The sequence below is a fragment of the Oncorhynchus kisutch genome, linkage group LG13, assembly GCF_002021735.2.
Source record: "Oncorhynchus kisutch isolate 150728-3 linkage group LG13, Okis_V2, whole genome shotgun sequence".
Lineage (NCBI taxonomy): Eukaryota > Metazoa > Chordata > Actinopteri > Salmoniformes > Salmonidae > Oncorhynchus > Oncorhynchus kisutch.
In genome coordinates, this window is record NC_034186.2 from 73,574,178 (window position 1) to 73,587,300 (window position 13,123).

Consider the following 13,123-nt stretch of genomic DNA (forward strand, 5'->3'; position numbering starts at 1 on the left):
TGTATACTTCTGATTTGCTGTTGTGGATTATTAGGTGCTAATTACTTTAACATACTGATGAAATGGTGTTGCTCAGAGACTGTCTCCCTCCTAATTGGATATCCTTCTCATTCTCTCCTTCTCCCTCTATTTCAACATGTCATTGTGTTTCTTCCTTTCTCCTTCTCTGTTTCTTTCCTTCTCTTCACGTCTTCCCCTTACTTCTTTCTCCCTCTCACATCTTAATTTTCACCCTATTCCCAATGATTTCCCCTTCCTCCTCCTCCATTCCTCATTGTCCTTCCCTCTCTTCTTCTCTCCTCCACCATGTTCACCCGGTCATGCTTCTCTCCCTGTGTTTTCTCTCCAGTCTGTGTGGTGACTCAGCGGAGCCCTCAGAGCTGAGAGGAGAAGCATGGGCCTGGGGAGTGACATTGTGTGTGTGTGTGTGTGTGTGTGGGGGGGGGGGGGGGGGGGGGCATAGAACTGACTAAAGACAGAGATATAGAAAGAAGAGGAGGGGGAATAGAATTGACTAAAGACAGAGATATAGAAAGAAGAGGAGGGAGAATAGAACTGACTAAAGACAGAGATATAGAAAGAAGAGGAGGGGGAATAGAACTGACTAAAGACAGAGATATAGAAAGAAGAGGAGGGAGAATAGAACTGACTAAAGACAGAGATATAGAAAGAAGAGGAGGGAGCATAGAACTGACTAAAGACAGAGATATAGAAAGAAGAGGAGGGAGAATAGAACTGACTAAAGACAGAGATATAGAAAGAAGAGGAGGGGGAATAGAACTGACTAAAGACAGAGATATAGAAAGAAGAGGAGGGAGAAGAGAACTGACTAAAGACAGAGATATAGAAAGAAGAGGAGGGGGAATAGAACTGACTAAAGACAGAGATATAGACAGAAGAGGGGGGGGAATAGAACAGACTAAAGACAGAGATATAGACAGAAGAGACATGAAGAGAGACAGAGAGGAGAGGATGAGTGACTAGAAGAGAGACAGAGAGGAGAGGAGGAGTGACTAGAAGAGAGACAGAGAGGAGAGGAGGAGTGACATGAAGAGAGACAGAGAGAAGAGGAGGAGTGACTAGAAGAGAGACAGAGAGGAGAGGAGGAGTGACATGAAGAGAGACATATAGGAGAGGAGGAGTGACTAGAAGGGAGACAGGGAGGAGAGGAGGAGTGACATGAAGAGAGACAGAGAGGAAAGGAGGAGTGACTAGAAGAGAGACAGAGAGGATAGGAGGAGTGACTAGAAGAGAGACAGAGAGGATATGAGGAGTGACATGAAGAGAGACATATAGGAGAGGAGGAGTGACTAGAAGAGAGACAGAGAGGAGAGGAGGAGTGACATGAAGAGAGACAGAGAGACAGAGAGGAGGAGTGACTAGAAGAGAGACAGAGAGGAGAGGAGGAGTGACATGAAGAGAGATAGAGAGGAGCGGAGGAGAGACATGAAGAGAGACAGAGAGGAGAGGAGGAGTGACATGAAGAGAGACAGAGAGGAGAGGAGGAGTGACTAGAAGAGAGACATATAGGAGAGGAGGAGTGACTAGAAGAGAGACAGAGAGGAGAGGAGGAGTGACATGAAGAGAGACAGAGAGACAGAGAGGAGGAGTGACTAGAAGAGAGACAGAGAGGAGAGGAGGAGTGACATGAAGAGAGATAGAGAGGAGCGGAGGAGAGACATGAAGAGAGACAGAGAGGAGAGGAGGAGTGACATGAAGAGAGACAGAGAGGAGAGGAGGAGTGACATGAAGAGAGACAGAGAGGAGAGGAGGAGTGAGTAGAAGAGAGACATATAGGAGAGGAGGAGTGACTAGAAGAGAGACAGAGAGGAGGAGTGACTAGAAGAGAGATAGAGAGGAGTGACTAGAATAGAGACAGAGAGGGGAGGAGGAGTGACATGAACAGAGACAGAGAGGAGAGGAGGAGTGACTAGAAGAGAGACAGAGGAGGAGAGGAGGAGTGACATGAAGAGAGACAGAGAGGAGAGGAGGAGTCACTAGAAGAGAGACATATAGGAGAGGAGGAGTGACTAGAAGAGAGACAGAGAGGAGAGGAGGAGTGACATGAAGAGAGACAGAGAGGATATGAGGAGTGACATGAAGAGAGACATATAGGAGAGGAGGAGTGACTAGAAGAGAAACAGAGAGGAGAGGAGGAGTGACATGAAGAGAGACAGAGAGACAGAGAGACAGAGAGACAGAGAGGAGGAGTGACTAGAAGAGAGACAGAGAGGAGGAGTGACTAGAAGAGAGACAGAGAGGAGGAGTGACTAGAAGAGAGACAGAGAGGAGAGGAGGAGTGACTAGAAGAGAGACAGAGAGGAGAGGAGGAGTGACATGAAGAGAGACAGAGAGGAGAGGAGGAGTGACTAGAAGAGAGACAGAGAGGAGAGGAGGAGTGACATGAAGAGAGATAGAGAGGAGCGGAGGAGAGACATGAAGAGAGACAGAGAGGAGAGGAGGAGTGACATGAAGAGAGACAGAGAGGAGGAGAGGAGGAGTGACTAGAAGAGAGACATATAGGAGAGGAGGAGTGACTAGAAGAGAGACATATAGGAGAGGAGGAGTGACTAGAAGAGAGACAGAGAGGAGTGACTAGAATAGAGACAGAGAGGGGAGGAGGAGTGACATGAACAGAGACAGAGAGGAGAGGAGGAGTGACTAGAAGAGAGACAGAGGAGGAGAGGAGGAGTGACATGAAGAGAGACAGAGAGGAGAGGAGGAGTCACTAGAAGAGAGACATATAGGAGAGGAGGAGTGACTAGAAGAGAGACAGAGAGGAGAGGAGGAGTGACTAGAAGAGAGACAGAGAGGAGAGGAGGAGTGACTAGAAGAGAGACAGAGAGGAGAGGAGGAGTGACTAGAAAAGAGACAGAGAGGAAAGGAGGAGTGACATGAAGAGAGACAGAGATGATAGGAGTGACATGAAGAGAGACAGAGAGGATATGAGGAGTGACATGAAGAGAGACAGAGAGGAGAGGAGGAGTGACATGAAGAGAGACAGAGAGGAGAGGAGGAGTGACTAGAAGAGAGACAGAGAGGAGAGGAGGAGTGACGAGAAGATAGACAGACAGGAGAGGAGGAGTGACTAGAAGAGAGACAGAGAGGAGAGGAGGAGTGACATGAAGAGAGACATATAGGAGAGGAGGAGTGACTAGAAGGGAGACAGGGAGGAGAGGAGGAGTGACTAGAAGAGACACAGAGAGGATAGGAGTGACTAGAAGAGAGACAGAGAGGAGAGGATGAGTGACTAGAAGAGAGACAGAGAGGAGAGGAGGAGTGACTAGAAGAGAGACAGAGAGGATAGGAGGAGTGACTAGAAGATAGACAGACAGGAGAGGAGGAGTGACATGAAGAGAGACAGAGAGGAGAGGAGAGGAGAGGAGAGGAGAGGAGAGGAGAGGAGAGGAGAGGAGAGGAGAGGAGAGGAGAGGAGAGGAGAGGAGAGGAGAGGAGAGGAGAGGAGAGGAGAGGAGAGGAGAGGAGAGGAGAGGAGAGGAGAGGAGAGGAGAGGAGAGGAGAGGAGGAGTGACTAGAAGAGAGACAGAGAGGAGAGGAGAGGAGAGGAGAGGAGAGGAGAGGAGAGGAGAGGAGAGGAGAGGAGAGGAGAGGAGAGGAGAGGAGAGGAGAGGAGAGGAGAGGAGAGGAGAGGAGAGGAGGGAGAGGAGAGGAGAGGAGAGGAGAGGAGGAAGGAGAGGAGGAGTGACTAGAAGAGAGACAGAGAGGAGAGGAGGAGTGACTAAAGAGAGACAGAGAGGAGAGGAGGAGTGACTAGAAGAGAGACAGAGGAGAGGAGGAGTGACTAGAAGAGAGACAGAGAGGAGAGGAGGAGTGACTAGAAGAGACTAGAAGAGAGACAGAGAGGAGAGGAGGAGTGACTAGAAGAGAGACAGAGAGGAGAGGAGGAGTGACTAGAACAGAGACATATAGGAGAGGGAGGAGTGACTAGAAGAGAGACAGAGAGGAGAGGAGGAGTGACATGAAGAGAGACAGAGAGGAGAGGAGGAGTCACTAGAAGGGAGACAGGGAGGAGAGGAGGAGTGACATGAAGAGAGACAGAGAGGAGAGGAGGAGAGACATGAAGAGAGACAGAGAGAAGAGGAGGAGTGACATGAAGAGAGACAGAGAGGAGAGGAGGTGTGACTAGAAGAGAGACAGAGGAGGAGAGGAGGAGTGACATGAAGAAAGACAGAGAGGAGAGGAGGAGTGACATGTAGAGAGACAGAGAGGAGAGGAGGAGTGACATGAAGAGAGACAGAGAGGAGAGGAGGAGTGACTAGAAGAGAGACAGAGAGGAGAGGAGGAGTGACTAGAAGAGAGACAGAGAGGAGAGGAGGAGTGACATGAAGAGAGACAGAGAGGAGAGGAGGAGTGACATGAAGAGAGACAGAGAGGAGAGGAGGAGTGACTAGAAGAGAGACAGAGAGGAGAGGAGGAGTGACATGAAGAGAGACAGAGAGACAGAGAGGAGGAGTGACTAGAAGAGAGACAGAGAGGATATGAGGAGTGACATGAAGAGAGACATATAGGAGAGGAGGAGTGACTACAAGAGAGACAGAGAGGAGAGGAGGAGTGACATGAAGAGAGACAGAGAGACAGAGAGGAGGAGTGACTAGAAGAGAGACAGAGAGGAGAGGAGGAGTGACTAGAAGAGAGACAGAGAGGAGAGGAGGAGTGACTAGAAGAGAGACAGAGAGGAGAGGAGGAGTGACTAGAAAAGAGACAGAGAGGAGAGGAGGAGTGACTAGAAGAGAGACAGAGAGGAGAGGAGGAGTGACTAGAAGAGAGACAGAGAGGAGAGGAGGAGTGACTAGAAAAGAGACAGAGAGGAAAGGAGGAGTGACATGAAGAGAGACAGAGATGATAGGAGTGACATGAAGAGAGACAGAGAGGATATGAGGAGTGACATGAAGAGAGACAGAGAGGAGAGGAGGAGTGACATGAAGAGAGACAGAGAGGAGAGGAGGAGTGACTAGAAGAGAGACAGAGAGGAGAGGAGGAGTGACGAGAAGATAGACAGACAGGAGAGGAGGAGTGACTAGAAGAGAGACAGAGAGGAGAGGAGGAGTGACATGAAGAGAGACATATAGGAGAGGAGGAGTGACTAGAAGGGAGACAGGGAGGAGAGGAGGAGTGACTAGAAGAGACACAGAGAGGATAGGAGTGACTAGAAGAGAGACAGAGAGGAGAGGATGAGTGACTAGAAGAGAGACAGAGAGGAGAGGAGGAGTGACTAGAAGAGAGACAGAGAGGATAGGAGGAGTGACTAGAAGATAGACAGACAGGAGAGGAGGAGTGACATGAAGAGAGACAGAGAGGAGAGGAGAGGAGAGGAGAGGAGAGGAGAGGAGAGGAGAGGAGAGGAGAGGAGAGGAGAGGAGAGGAGAGGAGAGGAGAGGAGAGGAGAGGAGAGGAGAGGAGAGGAGAGGAGAGGAGAGGAGAGGAGAGGAGAGGAGAGGAGAGGAGAGGAGAGGAGAGGAGAGGAGAGGAGAGGAGGAGTGACTAGAAGAGAGACAGAGAGGAGAGGAGGAGTGACTAAAGAGAGACAGAGAGGAGAGGAGGAGTGACTAGAAGAGAGACAGAGGAGAGGAGGAGTGACTAGAAGAGAGACAGAGAGGAGAGGAGGAGTGACTAGAAGAGAGACAGAGAGGAGAGGAGGAGTGACTAGAAGAGAGACAGAGAGGAGAGGAGGAGTGACTAGAACAGAGACATATAGGAGAGGAGGAGTGACTAGAAGAGAGACAGAGAGGAGAGGAGGAGTGACATGAAGAGAGACAGAGAGGAGAGGAGGAGTCACTAGAAGGGAGACAGGGAGGAGAGGAGGAGTGACATGAAGAGAGACAGAGAGGAGAGGAGGAGAGACATGAAGAGAGACAGAGAGAAGAGGAGGAGTGACATGAAGAGAGACAGAGAGGAGAGGAGGTGTGACTAGAAGAGAGACAGAGGAGGAGAGGAGGAGTGACATGAAGAAAGACAGAGAGGAGAGGAGGAGTGACATGTAGAGAGACAGAGAGGAGAGGAGGAGTGACATGAAGAGAGACAGAGAGGAGAGGAGGAGTGACTAGAAGAGAGACAGAGAGGAGAGGAGGAGTGACTAGAAGAGAGACAGAGAGGAGAGGAGGAGTGACATGAAGAGAGACAGAGAGGAGAGGAGGAGTGACATGAAGAGAGACAGAGAGGAGAGGAGGAGTGACTAGAAGAGAGACAGAGAGGAGAGGAGGAGTGACATGAAGAGAGACAGAGAGACAGAGAGGAGGAGTGACTAGAAGAGAGACAGAGAGGATATGAGGAGTGACATGAAGAGAGACATATAGGAGAGGAGGAGTGACTACAAGAGAGACAGAGAGGAGAGGAGGAGTGACATGAAGAGAGACAGAGAGACAGAGAGGAGGAGTGACTAGAAGAGAGACAGAGAGGAGAGGAGGAGTGACATGAAGAGAGACAGAGAGGAGAGGAGGAGTGACTAGAAGAGAGACAGAGAGGAGAGGAGGAGTGACTAGAAGAGAGACAGAGAGGAGAGGAGGAGTGACATGAAGAGAGACAGAGAGAAGAGGAGGAGTGACTAGAAGAGAGACAGAGAGGAGAGGATGAGTAACTAGAAGAGAGACAGAGAAGAGAGGAGGAGTGACATGAAGAGAGACAGAGAGGAGAGGAGGTGTGACTCGAAGAGAGACAGAGAAGAGAGGAGGAGTGACTAGAAGAGAGACAGAGAGGAGAGGAGGAGTGACATGAAGAGAGACAGAGAGGAGAGGAGGAGTGACATGTAGAGAGACAGAGAGGAGAGGAGGAGTGACATGAAGAGAGACAGAGAGGATAGGAGTGACATGAAGAGAGACAGAGAGGAGAGGAGGAGTGACATGAAGAGAGACAGAGAGGAGAGGAGGAGTGACTAGAAGAGAGACATATAGGAGAGGAGGAGTGACATGAAGAGAGACAGAGAGGAGGAGTGACATGAAGAGAGACAGAGAGGAGAGGAGGAGTGACTAGAAGAGAGACATATAGGAGAGGAGGAGTGACATGAAGAGAGACATATAGGAGCGGAAGAGGAGAGCTAAAAAAAAGTAAGTGGGTAATCAAGACAAGATGTCAGATATAAAAAATGAATGGAAGAAATACACACAAGGAGTGGTCAGTGAAGTCTGCCCAACTCTTCAGTATTTCTAAAAGCTGTCCCCTCCCTCACTCACTGACATTTACATTTCAGTCATTTTGCAGACAGTCTTTTCCCTCACTTCCCCTTATTGAGTGCCAAGTCTAGGACAAAAAGGCTTCTCAACAGTTTTTACACCCAGGCCATAAGACTCCGGACTATCTGCATTGTGTCCCACCACCTGCCCTCTTTTTATTTTACTGCTACTCTCTGTTCATCATCTATGCATAGTCACAATAACAATACCTACATGTACATACTACCTCAATAAGACTGACTAACAGGTGTCTGTATATAGCCTTGCTACTCTTATTTTCAAATGCCTTTCTATTGTTGTTTTATTTATTTACTTACACACACACACACACACACACACACACACACACACACACACACACACACACACACACACACACACACACACACACACACACACACACACACACACACACACACACACACACACACACACACACACACACACACACACACACACACACACACACAAACACACACACACAAACACACACACACAAACACAGACACACACACACACACACACACAAAGTATGAACCAGACTTGTGAAGGTTTACAATGTTATTTTGAGGTCTTGGCTGATTTCTTTTTATTTTCCCATGATGTCAAGCAAAGAGGCACTGAGTTTGAAGGTAGGCCTTGAAATACACCCACAGGTGTGCCATGATATAATCTTCTGGAATTTTCCAAGCTGTTTAAAGGCACAGTCAACTTAGCGTATGTAAACTTCTGACCCACTGGAATTGTGATACATTGAATTATAAGTGAAATAATCTGTCTGTAAACAATTGTTGGAAAAATGACTTGTGTCATGCACAAAGTAGATGTCCTAACCGACTTGCCAAAACTATAGTTTGTTAAAACTTGTTAGGGTTAGCATCCTTTTTTCTCAATTTCTGCCTGACTGACTTACCCAAAGTACACTGCCTGTTGCTCAGGCCCTGAAGCAAGGTTATGCATATAACTGGTACCATTGGAAGACACTTTGTAGTTTGTAGAAATGTTAACGTAGGAGACTATAACACAATAGATATGGTAGAAGAAAATCCAATGAAAAACAAACTCTACAATTTTTTTTGAGAGCTTTTCCAATGGAACATATAGGGAGATAATTTAATCTAGCTCCCAGTATGCAATTCCTATGGCTTCCACTGGGTGTCAGTAGTCTTTGTTCAAGGTTCCAGGCTTGTTGATTCCAAAATGAGTAAGCATAATACGTTTTAGTACAAGGACATCTGCTTGGAAATTCATGTGCGCCCACCATGAAGACAACAAGCACCTGCTAATATTGCTTTCCTACTGAACATACATCTTTCCATATGAAATATTATAGTTTGATTACATTTTAGGGTATCTGAGGATTGAATAGAAACGTATTTTGACTCGTTGAAAAAAAGTTTAAGGGTAGATTTTTGGATTCCTATCTTGGCACGTTGAACGAGTGGATTGCTCAAACCGATGGCGCCAACTAAACTGACTTTTTGGGATATAAAGAAGGACACTACATGTTATAGCTGGGACCCTTTGGATGACAAATCAGAGGAAGATTTTCAAAAAGTAAGTGAATTTTTTATCGCTATTTGTGAATCTATGAAACCTGTGCCGGCGGCTTTTTTTTTTGATGTGGGGCGCCGTCCTCAAACAATTGCTTGGCATGTTTTCGCTGTAAAGCCTACTGTAAATCCGACAGTGCAGTTATATTAACAAGAATTTAAGCTTTCAATTGATATAAGACACTTGTAATGTACCTAAATGTTTAATATCCATCCTTTTTTATGATTATTTATTTGAATTGCGCGCCCTCCAGTATCACCGGCAGTTGTCCCGCTAGCGGGGCGCCTAGCCCAAAGAGGTTTTAACAAGAAATTTGTGGAGTTGTTGCAAAACAAGTTTTAATGACTCCAACCTAAGTGTATGTAAACTTCCGACTTCAACTGTATATGGTGGAAACTATTACTTACTGTGAACCAGATGCCTCCAATTCACAGAGGGGATAACTTTATGGAAATTATGATATCCAAAAATATAGGTGATAGGACTCATCTAAACTTGGCAGTCCCATGTCCTCTCTGCCAGTCAGCGCCAGATGTTAGCGTGACACTCCAGAAGCGCCAGTTGACTTCAGGTCACAGCCACAGTGATGTCACTATGCTGTCCTGCCAACTGGAAGGTGCGTGACAGTGCTCACATATGGTCCTTCACTAGATTAGAAGTATTGTAGAAGTAATCGCCCCTCTGGGATAAGTCACGTTTTTAAAATGCCATTTAATTTAATATTGTGTATCTATCTGCATGGTCCCTAAGGTGACCTTCATGTATTCTATGATGAAAGCATTAAAGCCATAACATAACAAGTGAAATGCTTTATGCTGCAATTAAGTTCCAGTTCAGGATCCTTGGACTGCACCCTCAATGTCCAGTTCAGGATCCTTGGACAGCACCTTCATTATCCAGTTCAGCACATTGGACAGCACTCTCATTGTCCAGTTCAGCGCATTGGACAGCACCCTCACTGTCAAGTTCAGGATCCTTAGACAGCACCCTCACTGTCCAGCACCACCATGGACAGTACTCCCACTGCTTCAAGTGGTTATCTAGAGCTTCAGGGTGTGCAGGCTTTTCGCTCCATCCTATCGCTAACACAGCTGTTTCAATTAATCACCTAATTATGATCTTCAGTCTAGGCAATGATCTGAATCAGATGTGTTACTGAAGGACTGGAACTAAAAATCTGCACACCCTCTGGAAAGGGTTAGATAGTGTGTGAAGCTGTGAGGGGTCTCTCTGTGGTGCTGAACTAACGTGAGGCCAGTCTCTGCCACTACTGCTCCCACAACTATATTCCATGGTGTTGTCACGATGTGGTCACTGTTCACGGCACCTCAGGTTGAGGCTCGGAGGTGGAAAACCCTTGTTTTAAAAAAGCACTTTTAAACTAGACTTTTCTAGTTGTTTATTTTCTAGCAGGGCCAGATAGTAAGGACCCTGTAGTTTAGTCTACTAGGTGAGATAGATCTGTAAATACCTGCAGGTTCACTTCACCTGGTATACGGCCTGGAATGAGAGACACAGAGAGAGAGAGAGAGAGCTAAAGTGATGGATGAATGGATGAAAATGACCCACAACACCCAATCAAAGTGTCTACAGCAGGGCTGCCCATCCCTCTTCCTGAACTACAGTCCTGTGGGTTTTCAGTCCAACCCTAATTTAACACACCTGATTATACTTATTAGTTGCTCAACAAGATCTTAAATAGCTGAATCAGGTATGCTAAATTAGGGTTGGACTGAAAACCTACAGGACAGTAGATCTCCAGGAAGATGGTTGGGCAGCCCTGGTCTACAGAAACTAGGAGAGAGGGTCAGAGAACGAAGGAGAGTGGTAACGAGAGTGAGGGAGAATAAGACAAGATGGAGAGAGAGAGAGAGTGAGAGGGAGAGGGAGAAGAAGAGAGGAGTGAAAAAGAGGGTGAGAGGGAGAGAGAATAAGAGAAAGAGAGAAAGAGAGAATGCGAATAGATAGAAGTGAATGAGAGGGAGAGATAAAAAGAGAAAGAGAGAAAGAGAGAATGAGAATAGATAGAAGTGAATGAGAGGGAGAGAGAAAAAGAGAAAGAGAGAAAGAGAGAATGAGAATACATAGAAGTGAATGAGAGGGAGAGAGAAAAAGAGAAAGAGAGAAAGAGAGAATGAGAAAAGATAGAAGTGAATGAGAGGGAGAGAGATTGCAGTGAAAATAGGACTGGAGGGCAGGATTAGCCCCTCCAGAGTTTATAAGGCAAAGAAGACAAAGTGAAAGACTGAGGCTGAAACAGATGTAGGTTAATATAGGGAAAGACCTTGGCCCAAAAAGGCAAGAAGTACCCCACGTATACACTCATGCCCTGGGCTGGGTGCACTCACACTGCACGCGCTAAACGAATTGCTTGCATACACTACGATATAACTAAGCAGCAACAAAAACTATTCCATGTCAAAATTACTCACAGGAAAAAGCACACACACAGAGACACTCTCTCTCTCTCGCACACACACACACACACACACACACACACACACACACACACACACACACACACACACACACACACACACACACACACACACACACACACACACACACACACACACACACAGAGACACTCTCTCTCTCTCTCTCTCTCTCTCTCACACACACACACACACACACACACACACACACACACACACACACACACACACACACACACACACACACACACACACACACACACACACACACACACACACACACACACACACACACACACACACACACACACAGAGACACTCTCTCTCTCTCTCTCTCTCTCTCTCACACACACACACACACACACACACACACACACACACACACACACACACACACACACACACACACACACACACACACACACACACACACACACACACACACAGAGAGACACTCTCTCTCTCTCGCTCTCTCTCTCTCACACACACACACACACACGACAGTGACTCATTCAGCAAGGACGTTTAGATAATGAAATTAAGAAAGCGGTGGCCACACTGTAAATGACAGCACATTTAGACAGAGAGAGAGAGAAAGAGAGAGAGAGAGAGTGAGAGAGAGAGAGAGAGAGAGAGAGAGAGAGAGAGAGATGGAATAATACAGTAGGTTACAGACCAATGTATATGAAATGACCAAAAAATACCACCAGCGAGGTCTTCAGTTAACCAGTCTCTCTCCACCTATCTATTACCGCAGCGCTGTGTGTGTTTCTACTATTTATTATAGATACGGTAGTCACAGATTATATCACACGACACACACAATGTGCCTCAGAATGTTGTTTGCAACCCCCTCTATTGCCACACTGTCACGCGGAGAGTTTGGAATTGATAAACATAGGCAGACCAGGCGACAAAGAAGACTGTATCCTCCAATGCGACTCTGACAAACATTACAATGTTTTCATGTGAGTTAGACAACATAATATAGACGTTCCAGTAACCGATTAAAGCCATCCATGACAGACATAAACCATTTTGTCAGATGTTGGCTACACGACACCAGAATGTGTTCACTGAAATAGTTTATTAATAATATCCTTAATCTTATAAACCTCATGCAGTAGGATAAAATGGTTCAGTTAAAATGTGTTTGTATCTTTTGGGTTATGAGCAAAAACACTTACCCTGGCTGTCACAGGAGTGATATCCGAATGGTGTGCGTGCTTGACAGTAATCAAGAACCTCACGTCTGGGAGTGTTGGCTGATTTCACAGTTCTCTCTCTCTATCTCTCTGCTCCCTCTTTCACTCCCTCTCTTGATTGTATGTGTTACCCCTTTACACTCCTTTACCCTTCCTCTCAATCTCCAACTCCCGCTCTTTTTCACTCACACACTATCTATGAGCACTGCTGCGGTGGATCTGGAACTACAGTATACAGCAGGGACAGTGGGATGGAAGAAGAGAGGGAGAGAGAGAGAGAGAGAGAGAGAGAGAGAGGAGAGAGAGAGAGAGAGAGAGAGGGAGAGAGAGAGAGAGAGAGAGAGAGAGGGAGAGAGAGAGAGAGAGAGAGAGAGAGGGAGAGAGAGAGAGAGAGAGAGAGGGAGAGAGAGAGAGAGAGAGAGAGAGAGAGGGAGAGAGAGAGAGAGAGAGAGAGAGAGGGAGAGAGAGAGAGAGTGAGAGAGAGAGATAGAGAGGGAGAGGTGGGGGATGTTGAGGAAGGGATTTGCAGGGGAGCAAACTGTAAGTTTACCTTTTTATTGAACCTTTATTTTGACAGGGAGTCAAAGCTGAGACCAACGTCTCTTTTCCAGATGAGCCCTGTATATTACCATAAAACACATCAAAATACAATAAACACATTAAACTACACATTCATATGCACATTAAAATACACGTAATTATACAAAACAACACATTTTTCCATAAAAAGGTCCCTTAACAA

At 46.5% G+C, this 13,123-nt stretch overlaps 1 protein-coding gene across 1 annotated transcript in view; it reads right to left on the reverse strand.

Moving 5' to 3' along the window:
- LOC109868257 (voltage-dependent calcium channel gamma-7 subunit-like) overlaps window positions 1-12,604 on the reverse strand; it is a 31,594-nt gene extending 18,990 nt beyond the window's left edge. The window contains exon 1 of the mRNA XM_031787264.1: window positions 12,364-12,604. The gene's annotated coding sequence lies outside the window, so the exon portion shown is untranslated. The remainder of the gene's footprint in view (window positions 1-12,363) is intronic.
- Window positions 12,605-13,123: the final 519 nt, after the last annotated feature.